Source organism: Sorex fumeus, unplaced genomic scaffold, assembly GCF_029834395.1.
Source record: "Sorex fumeus unplaced genomic scaffold, SorFum_2.1 ptg000024l, whole genome shotgun sequence".
NCBI lineage: Eukaryota > Metazoa > Chordata > Mammalia > Eulipotyphla > Soricidae > Sorex > Sorex fumeus.
The window spans coordinates 14,764,826-14,776,164 of record NW_026606081.1 but is presented as its reverse complement, the minus strand read 5'-3'; the positions used below and the strand labels follow the sequence as shown (position 1 = coordinate 14,776,164).

The 11,339-nt window shown below is 43.3% G+C and overlaps 1 pseudogene; it reads right to left on the bottom strand.

Moving 5' to 3' along the window:
* Positions 1-798: 798 nt before the first annotated feature.
* LOC130023882 (uncharacterized) lies at positions 799-906 on the bottom strand (annotated as a pseudogene).
* Positions 907-11,339: the final 10,433 nt, after the last annotated feature.

The following is an 11,339-nucleotide window of genomic DNA, read 5'->3' as shown; positions in this document are numbered from 1 at the left end:
AAAAATTCTGCAAACCCCACAAAATTTAAGAATGTTTTTATGCTAATACTTCTATAGTATTTTTCTACTATTTTTAGCAGCATCCTGGATTTGGCGGGAGTGGGATTGGCCTTCCAAGCGGTGCTTCGAGGACCCTGGGACGAGGATGGGGACACGTCCAGTGATTTTAAGCTGGGTGGTTCACTGCAGGGGTCTGCAGATGTCATGCTGCTCAGACCCTGCAAAGCAAAAACCACCAGAACACGCCCAGTGTGCTCTGGGACCTCCAGGGTACATCCGCAGATGCGGGGGCCCAGGGACTGCTGTAATCCAGCACCGTATTTTCTGATCAGTTACCACGGGAGGATCCAGGTGGGAATGTTTTGGAAATGGTAGTGGTATTATTAATAAAAGCAATAGAAATTGGAATTAAAAACAAAATAGTGTTCTAATTTTTTTATCACCAGCATTCCTAAGACCAGAAAATTTATTTTAAATAAATATATATTTTCCCTCTATGATTATATCATTAACATATATATATATATATATATATATATATATATATATATATATGCTTCTCCCACTCGGCAGAGGCTGGCAAGCTCCCCATGGCATATTCGATATGCCAAAAACAGTAACAATAATGGGTCTCATTCCCCTGACCCTGAAAGAACCTCCAATATAGCAGCATTGGGAGAGACGAGTAAGGAGAGGCTGCTAAAATCTCAGGGCTGGGATGAATGGAGACGTTACTGGAGCCCTCTCGAGTAAATCGATGAACAACGAGATGACAGTGATACAGTGATACAGTGATTATTTTAACACCAGCATCTCTAAGATCTATGGGGAAACATACACGGCCTCGTAGTCAATGTTTAGCCTTTCTTGGATATTACAAAATCAGAACAGTGAGAATATTTGCAGTGTTTTAAATTTTAACTAGAATAAAAAATAAATTTGAAAATCTGAAATTTTTTTAAAAAGAATAAAATAAAAGTAGTCCAATGTTTAAGACCTTGGGTTACTCCTGTGTGACTTTGGAAGCAACAGTCTCTCTGCTCCCCAATTCCTTAGCATCTAATTTATAAAGATTTCAAACTATTAAATGGCAATTTTACTGTTACACACTTATATGAATGTAATCAGTCCTCGTTTGTTTGCTTAGCTTCTGAATTATTTTGCCTATTCTGAATAATTATTTTAAATTCTTATAAATACTAACAAATTTACAAAACAAAAGTCTTACACTTCCTCACAGCCACTGACCTACATAAGAAACTCCCAGATGAAAAACTCCCATGCCAAACCTGTACAAGAATGCGATTATTTTAATGGAAGATGCCTTGGGGATGAGGAGAGTGAAAACAGAGAAATAATGCCTTACAAAATAAAGAATAAAAGCATTCATTTCAATCAGTTTGCCACAAATATGTAAGGTTTTAAAAAACTTGTTTACTCATACTCTCATATCCCCCCAAAAAAAGTTTTAAAAAGTACTTCTAGTCAGGGCCAGGGCAATAGTACAGCAGGTAGGATGCTTGCCTTACACACAGACAACCTGGGTTCAATCCCCGGCACCCCATCGGGTCCCCTGACCACTTCCAGGAGTGATCCCTGACCTCACAGCCAGGAGCCAAACCTGAGCACCGGACGGGTGTGGCCCAAAAACAAACAAAAAAAAAGTTCTTCTCATCAACAACTTTTTTTTTCTTTTTGGGTCACACTGGCGATGCACAGCGGTTGCTCCTGGCTTTGCATTCAGGAATTACTCCCAGCAGTGCTCGAGGGACCATGTGGGATGCTGGGAATCGAACCCAGGTTGGACGCGTGCAAGGCAAACGCCCTACCCGCTGTACTATTGCTCCAGTCCCTTCTCATCAACAATATTAAAATCATGTATAACGTATCTAAACAATGGCTAAAAATCTAAACAGAATTTTAGTGTCCCATGGCTGAAGGTTTTCACCATAAAATATTGTAAAGTGCCTGCCATAGAGGAAGTTTGTGGGGCTGGGTGGCAGGAGAGAAACTGGGGGCATTGATGGTGGGAAATGGACACTGGTGAAGGCATGGGTTTGGGACACTATGACTGAACAGTCATACGCAACTTCGTAACTGTGCATCTCACCTTGATTCTGTGAAAGGGAAGGTGGATATGCTTTTAAGGGGACTGAACGTGAAGCTAAACCTAGCGGTCTGCTCTCGCCATAGGACAAGCTTGGGGGTCAGACAGAGCCATGTTTGAGTCCCAGTTGACATTTCACTGTCCAGCTGAATTTGGGAAATTAGTAACCTCTCCCTGTCAGTGTTTCATTGCTGCTACTGTTGTTTCACCCAGGCAGTGTTCAGGGCTTACTCTTGCTTCTGCACTTAGGGATGACTCCTGGCAGGGTTTGGGGACCATTTGGGGGCGTGTGGGGGGTGGCTGGGGATTGAACCTGGATCAGCTGCATGCAAGAAAAGTGCCTTGTGCTACCTCTCTGGCCCCCTCCTCATCAAGTTTGTCTTTTTTTTTTTTTTTTTTTTTGCTTCTTGGGTCACACCCGGTGATGCACAGAAGTTTCTCCTGGTTCATGCACTCAGGAATTACTCCTGGTGGTGCTTGGGGGACCATATGGGATGCTGGGAATCAAACCTAGGTCGGCTGCATGCAAGGCAAATGCTCTACCCGCTGTGCTATTGCTCCAGCCCCCAACTTTTTTTCTTAAATAAAAACAGTAATTGGGTCTACCACATTATTTTGGCGATAAAATTTTAAAAGTAATTTTCAAATTAAAATTTGTAAATGATTGTTTGTATGACTTAACACCCATTATATACATACACATATATTTCTTAATGTGTGTTTGTGTGTGTGTGTGTATGTGTGTGTGTGCATAATGTGGATCCCAGTTCCTTTAATTTGGAAAACCGGTCTTTTCTTTTCAACCTCAACATTTATAGACTTATTTTTGGCTTTTCCTTTTATAAAGCTTTTCTATACTCTCAGTGAAGGTGAGAAGAGCACCTTTAATTTTCTCTTCCAATAATTACAACTTTCAAATATGGGAAAGTTGTTAATAGTATTTTGTTACTGTTATCCTGGAAATTACCTATAAATCTTGAGGCTGGAGAGAGATGGTACAGCAGGTAAAGCTCTTGCCTTGTACACAGCCAACGCATGTTCCGTCCCCAGTAGAGCCACGAATGACCCCTGAGCGTCATGGAGTGTGGCCCCAAAACAGAAAACAAACCAAAAAAAATGATCTATAATATCTAGATAGGCATCCTTACAAGAGGTCAGAGTAATGTATAACATACCCTCTCTGGCATTAACTAAAAAGAAAAATAACGGTAGGAAGTTTTAAGAATATTCAATATTTTACTTGCACAATCAATTTCTTTTTCAATATAACACTTATGAACATACAGTCCTGTGCACAGTCTCACTACAAGAATGACTTAACATTTGCTTCTGTTTTTATTTTCAGCTCTTTCTCGATGACATCTTACTGTGTTCTTCTTGTTTTTCATACACTGCCATGTTTAGGAATAAGGTACAGATAGATGCAGTACTTAAATGTCTAGGACCAACGCTGTTAAAACCAGAATATACCAGGGGACTGGAGTCAGCAGACTGACCAGGGCATAAATGGTCGAGCTGGTTATAATCTCTGGCACCCCATCTGGTCCCCTGAGCGCCTCCAAGAATGATCCCCGAACAGAGACCCAAGAGTCAGGAGTAAGCCCTGAGCACCGCCGAGGTTTAAAAAATAAAAATAGCAAAACAGAATGATCAGGGCCGGGGATGGAGATGCAGCTTAGCGCTATGGGCATGCCTTGCATGTATGAGATGCTCGGTTCTACCTTGGCACCACAAAACAAACAAAACCCACTGACTGCCCACGCCTTCCACCCCCAGGTCCTGGGAACATATTTTTTTAATCAGTTCCTCAGAGTTTATTCCTATCTGGGTGCATATGAATGAAATAACTGGTCTCTCCAAGTTCATTTCATGTCATGCCCTTAAATAGTGGAGTGTAAACAGCACATCACAGCGCACATGTACCTGCTTGCCCCCCTGAGTCCTTCCTTCCCGGTCAATCTTCCTCCTCCTCACACTGGCTCAAACTGGTAAGGTTTCTCAAGCCTCTACAGAAGAGTCTGAGAAAAAGTTCTAGAAAATTTCTGCTACACTGGTCTGACCTCAAGTCTGATTCCTGTATCAGGAGTATAAATGAACCGCTTAGTCATATTGTTTCCTGTCTCCAAAGCCAGTTAAAAAGAAAAGGGGGGAAACTCTCTCTTCAGCTCTTCTGCCAGGCCCTTTGACATTGAACAAACTCTTCCTCACCACCAAAAGAAAAATGAGAACAAAGACATTTTGACTTTTCTTAAATAAAATATAACTCTTAGGATGTAGTAGGCTCCTTAAACAGGATGACATGCGCAGAAATACAGTGGGTGGGTCCACGTGCCCTTCACCTAAATGTCAGCACCTCCTTTGGATGTCAGAATAAGGGATCTTAATAATATTATATCCCGGGGCTGGAGCGATAGCACAGCGGGTAGGGCATTTACCTTGCACGCGGCTGACCTGGGTTTGATTCCCTGCATCCCATATAGTCCCCCGAGCATCACCAGGAGTAATTCCTGAGTGCAGAGCCAGGAGTAACTCCTGAGCATTACCAGGCATGACCTAAAAACCTAATAATAATAATGATAATAATATCTCCCTCTACAGCACTTAAACATACCCCATTTCACTTGGCTGCCCGATCTAATGTACTGGTAAGACAGTATTCGGCAGCAAGACAATTCGACTCCTCACACACGAGCCTTCATGCATATAATTCCAGCTCTGTAAAGCTGCATCAGGGAAAGGCTGAGGTTGGGATACTGGCCAGCATGACAGTCTGCAGGGGCCAGAACCCAAATCTCTGTTAGAGTAAATACTGCGGTTCTCCAGACGGGTAGGAGCTAGCCCTGTCTGGGTGTCTCCTCAGCTGCCAATAACGTGGGCATAAAATACATGGCGGCTTCCCCCCGCATTCTCAGAGGATGCAACTGTTCTCCTCACCTTATTTCTTTAAAATAAATAAATAAATAAATAAAAGCAGATGGGGCTGGGGGTGAGGGTGGGGTTCCTTTCACCCGTTTGAGTCCTTCTAATGGAAGAATGATAATGGCCCCTAGGAAATGCCTTCTGCTCCCAAATCCTACCAGTGGGTCAACTTCCCTGACCGCTTCTGTGCCCTCTTGTCTCACCTTATGTTCCTGTGCTTGACTGGAAAACATGAAAGCGGTGGTATAAGCAGCCTTCCTCACCAGGAGAGGACCGTTATTTTAGTGTGAGAGGTTTTTTTTTTTTTTAGTTTGAGTTAAAAGGGGTAGAAAAGAGAAAATGGGAGGGGAGGGAGTGAAAAAACCCTCTGAAATTTTTTCTTGCAAACCTGGATTTTCAACTTTCTAGCATAGCCCGTTTCTCTTTTTGGCATTTTGTTCTCCTGACCAGTATAAAATAGTCAACAATAGCCTCTCCTGGAGTCTCTCCTCTCGGGTGTACCCTTAGTCTGAGAGGAAGTTTAACCCTCTGAGGTAGATGCCAGGAATGGGTTTAGGCTGATTTACCAGAAGCCCATCAGGAAACTGACCTGTGGGGACTGTTTACACAGAGAAGAGCACAGCCAGGGCACTTGATGTCACTGCAAGACCCCACACTGACCTCAGTTTCCAAATGAAAGACACTCCCACCCCCATCTGACCACTCCTGCACCTCACAGGATGCAAGAAAGAATCTATGTGGATTTTGTTCAGGCCCACAAACTCTTAAAGAACCTACCACTAAAGAACCTACCACAAACCCCTTGTCCCCTCTGCTTCGTTCACAAGTGCTGACAAACTCAGTGGTTTTCTTACGATTCCTCAGACACAGGCTTAGAACCAGCTACTCTTTGGTTATCGCACTGTGTATTCATCCCCTAAGCAACATTTTTTTCTGGGAAAAAGCTTTTTTTTTTTAATTTATTTTTTATTGAGTCACCATGAAATACAGAGTTACAAAGCTGTTCATGGTCGAGTTTCAGTCGCACAGTGTTCCAATACCCACCCCTCCTCCAGTGTACATTTCCCACCACCAATATCCCTCAGTTTCCTGCCACCCCACCCCTCACACCCAGCCTGCCTCTATGGCAGGTACCTCTCTCTCTCTCTCTCTCTCTCTGTATCTCTCTCTATCTCTCTGTCTCTGTCTGTCTCTCTCTTGGCCATTATGGTTTGCCATACAGATACTGAGGGGTTATCATATTTGTTCCTTGACTTACTTTCAGCACACAGTTCTTATCCAGAGTGATCATTTCCAAGTATCTTTGTCATAGTGGTTCCTTCTCTATCCCAACTGGTTTCCCCCCCAAGCTCAAAGCTGCCTTCTAACCATGGACCAATCCTCCCGGCCCTTGTCTCTACTGACCTTAGGTATTAGTCTCATATTATGTTTATTTGCATCCCACAAATGAGTGCAGTCATTCTATGTCAGTCCCTCTCCCTCTGACTCATCTCCCTCAGCATGACACTCCCCAGGTCCGTCCATTTATAAGCGAATTTCATGACGTAATTGGAAAAGAGCATTTTAAATTGTAAGATGCCGTGTTTTAACCTACATGGCAAAAACCCAGCTCCAAGTGATAGGAAATGCCACTAGGGCAAGACTCTAGAGGGTTGGCTTGGCTGAGCCACTTGGCAAATCTCACTTAAAACACAGGCACCAGATTTGATGAAATTTAAGGTCTATTGAACCCGATGATTCTACACTAAAGCAACAGCCCGCAAATATGAAGTGCCCCCAAGCCCTTGCCCCACTGCCTGCGCCATTTCCATGGTGCCACCCCTGCTCTGCTCTTGGTCCCACCACCCAGAAACTAGCCACTCCCATCACTTCCTCTCAAGGCTGTGCAACCTCCTTCTTCCTCTGTATTTTGGTTTTTTACCCTCAAGAGATCAAACATCGGTCATCTTCTGCATTTACATACAGAAACTCCTGCTCTGGCATAGAGAACTGGAGGAAAGGGGGTTCTTCCTGAAGGAAGGGATGAAAAGGTGTTGTGGTATTTCTTCGAAGTGTTTTCCTAGTCCTTGCAAGAGCAGAGTGCTTGTTACTAAAAGGTTATGATATTCAGAGAAGGTGGTGGGAAACATCAGGGTACAGTGGATGCACTGGATTTTCCTCCAAAGGCAGGAAATAACTTGGCTAACCTGAAAATAAAATACGCTTCTCTTAAGCAGCTAAGCTTATTCTGCTACCAGCGGGGTGGCAGGAACAGGGATGCATATATAATGTGGAGTCATCGATGCTTGTTCTTTTTCCAGAGACTAGAAAAACAAAATCTTTCTAACTTTTTATCCCACAAAAAGGCTTCAAAACACCAAGAAAAAATAAAAAATCTGTGACATTTCAACCATCCTTGTTCCCTAGAACTGTCCCCCAGAAAACATTACCCATGGCTCAGAGAAAAGCAAGCTCTCCATCTATCAACCTTCTGCAACCTCAGGAACCCACTCTTCCTCAGAAGACTCTATTCTTTAATGTTTGGTTTGGTTTGGGGGCCACATCTGGCAATGCTCAGAGCTTCCTCCTGATTCTGGGCTCAGGAATTACTCCTGGACGGGCTCAAGGGACCATATGGGATGTCTGGGTTCCAACCTGGATTGGCCACGTGCAAGGCAAATGTCTTACCTGCTGTCCTATCGATCCAGTCCATCCACAGAAAATCCTAAATGAGTCATTTTCCTCTTCTGGTCTCAGTCCAAAACCCATGCCCAGGCTTGTCCCCTCATCCTTCTTTCAGAACTGAACAACAATTAAGTCGTGAGGTCTTGACTACATCCGGTTAGGGTCATGGTCGGTGCTGAAAAGAGGCTGGTGGGCCTCTCTGACCCTGGTCTCCCTTTAACCAATGTCACCCTCCTCTCCTCTGCCCTTCCTGCTCCCTCAATAGGGCTGTGTTTGAAGGGCTGACCACACACAGAGACTATTACATGAATCAAACCTGGGAAAGAGCACACAGTTATGAAACATTAAACTTATGCCTCTCTGTGTTTTGCTCCCTGGATTCTTTCCCCTCCAAAGAAACCCCACCTGGACAGACCGTGGCTCATATTATCTTCAACTGTCAAAGCCAGCTGAACCAATAGAGGCCCCGTCTCCGCTTCCTGCTGCCCGGGGGCTTCAAAAAGAACTACTGTAAAGGAACAGCTACCTCTGTGGCCTCATGGTTTTCTTAGCGGAAACGTCAAGATAGGATCAGCCGGATAAAGAAATTGACACAAATGGAATCTAGCGGCATCAGTTTCTTCCAGGCCCTTTAAAGAGAAGATGGACAAGAACAGGAAAGTAAAGATCCTGGCATACCTCACTTGACTTTCTTAGAAGTTACTTTTTAGAAAGAAGAAAGTTCAAGAATCCTTCCATTTCTTCAATCAGCTGCAATCTATGAACTTCTGTGGGAGTTTGGCCTGAGGATAGACAGCCATATCAGACATTGATTCTGTTAAAACCAACCCATTTCAAGGTGCCATCCGTTAATTTATTGACTGCAAATAGAAATTTTGCCCCAGGCCAGAACTCACAATTGGTCCCAGTAGACCTGAAATGGATTTTTCACAAGTGACTGGGGAGAGGGAATTTCTCTTTACAATGACTCTCCCCGGGCCCACATTTTCTTTCTTTATTTCCTCTTCCACTTCATCATGTTAATAACAGAACATTCAGAGAGCTTCATTAGTCCCAGGTGCACACACCGCTCCAAGATCTGCTGCCAGCCTGATCACGCGCTGATAGTGTGGGCAGCATGTGACAGAGATGACCAAGTGTCCTGGGTTTCACACTGCACCCCTCTACTCCTTTCCCGTCTCACACAGTCACTGAACCTTCACTTAGTAAAGTAAAAGACAATGTTCTGACAAAATGTCTCTGCATTATGAAGAAAGTCTACATTTATATGTGTTTCCTTACTGTTTTTGACTCTACTGTTCTTTTTTCATTCCTGAAATTAATTAACATTGAAGTGAAAAAGAGAGAGACAAGAATATTAGGGGCCAGGTACGGTTAGTGCAGTGGGTAGGGCACTTGCCCCGCGTGCAGCCGACCTGGTTTCGATCCCCAGCACCCCATATGGTCCTCTGAACCTGCCAGGGGTGGTCCCTGAGAGCAGAGTCTGGAGTAGCCCCAAGCACTGCCATCTCTCCATAATGAACTCTCTATATTTCTGTTCCTTTCTAACCTCATTCTCATCCTCACTGTGTTCTTTATTTTCTGAAAAGATGCTTTCCAAAGATTTGCTGGTGTATTTTTAAAAAGAAAGAAAAGATATTCTCAAAGTAAATTTCAGTGATGAGAAATTTCAGTAATACTCATTAACACACACACACACACACACACACAAATCTAGAACAGAAGGTAGATTCAGATTTAATGAAGTGTTCCTCTCTTATTTTGCTTTTATGTTGCTCCTTTTTCATCTCTTCATCAAGGAAATCATATTCTATCAGGCCTCAGGGTATGATAAATAACTTACAAGGATGCAGAACTGTACCTTAGTCTCTTGACAGGGAGACTCAAGACACTGATAGGTATTATCTACACTGTGAAATGGTTTCCTGCTGAAGTGAACCTTCACAGATCCAGAAATACAAAAGCACAAGAGGCTAGAATAGGACTTGAGGATAAAGGGGACTTGTTTGGCCCATTCTTATTTCCTCACAAGAGATACTTCAAAAATACAACGACTTTCAAAAAGGCATCAGCCACCGCAGAATAGATGTCAGTACACTCCCTGTGATCTGGAATCTTCCAGGAGGGCTCAGGGAACAGCTCAGCTCTTTGGGCATTGTGACCCATTATAGTCTGTAGGAGAAAAAGCTGCAGTCTTGCTGGCTGGGTGATGCACAGATGCACTAAGGCTGAAGAAGCTTAACCAAGTGCTCTTCCAAGGTGGGAGTTCCAGAAAACAATAGTTCCCGGGGGCAGAATCCTCCCTTTGAACTCCAGCCTTTGACATGTTCATTTACATTTGCTTGATCAGACATATGACCAGCTCTTATCAGACTAACAGTTGCAGGGCAGTGTCCTTCAGAACCATAAATGAAAGCTCTGGTAAAAATTATTGCTCTCTGTATTGATAGTCTGTGACCTGTGGAAAGCTTTGAGTTCTGGCAGAAATACAAAATCAATTGAATTTCATCTAAACTACTCTTTGGCTTTCAAGACCCTTTGATAATTCTCAACGGAAATTCTTCAATCCCAGAGAAGCTCGGGAGGGCAACTATACACTTTGATTTTTGACTTTATCATGTAATTGAGGTGGCATTTTATTGATCAATTGTTCACTAAATCCATGGGTTTATTAATCTGCTTTTGTAAGCAAAAGCAGCAACTTGACAAGACTTCATTTAAGAAAGTGATTGTAGTGTCGGTAACTGGTCTCCTCTGGGGTTACGACTGCAGTTACTGAAGGCAACACTTTATGACACGACCCACACAGCAGCAGAGTCAAGATCCAGTTAAGATGGGGAAATTCAGAAACAGCATGGCTACAATATCAACTCCCAAATTACTATGACTATTCACTTCTTCTCTGTTGGTGAAAAGGGTGAAAGGGGTGGGAATGAATCCACTCTACACTTTAGCAAGAGGTATCTCACCAGAGGACACATTCTAACCTACACAGCCTTGGAAGTTGTCCACCCTCTGAGGTTCATCTTACAGTTCACACTGTAAAACGCCCGAATGCCTTACAGTTGTAGGAACTCATCAGTGTCCCTGTTACTCTGATTGTTCAGCATGACAGGCATTCTGCCTGAGACAGATTTTTTTTTTTTTACTGTTCAATCCTAAACTGATGTTCAGGCCAATTTAAAGATCACTTATTCCGGAAGATTTCCAGGTGTTCATAGACATATTATGCACCAATTTTTAACTCTCTTCTATCTGTGACTCTAAAATGTAAATTCTTTGATAACAGGGAATTTTCCTTAGATACTAGTAGTTAAACTGATTGCAGTCTGCTCGGGTCTGTATAAGCATTCTTCCTCTCGAGTAGCCCCTCTTGAATCCCGTTGTCTAGTGTCTGTCTTCCCAACAGGGGCGTTTCCATGAGAGTTTGTCAAGTAAGTCCATTCAGGGCAAGCAACATAGTTTTGTTCTGTTTTAGTTTGGGTTTGGGTTTTTGGGGCCACATCTGGTGCTGCTCAGGGCTTACTCCTGACACGGTGCTCAGGAATTATGCCTGGCGGTGCTGGGGGGTACACAAAGGGAGGGATTAAATCTAAATTAGCCACCACAAGGCAAGCGCCTAAACCCTCATTATGTCTCTTGAACAATA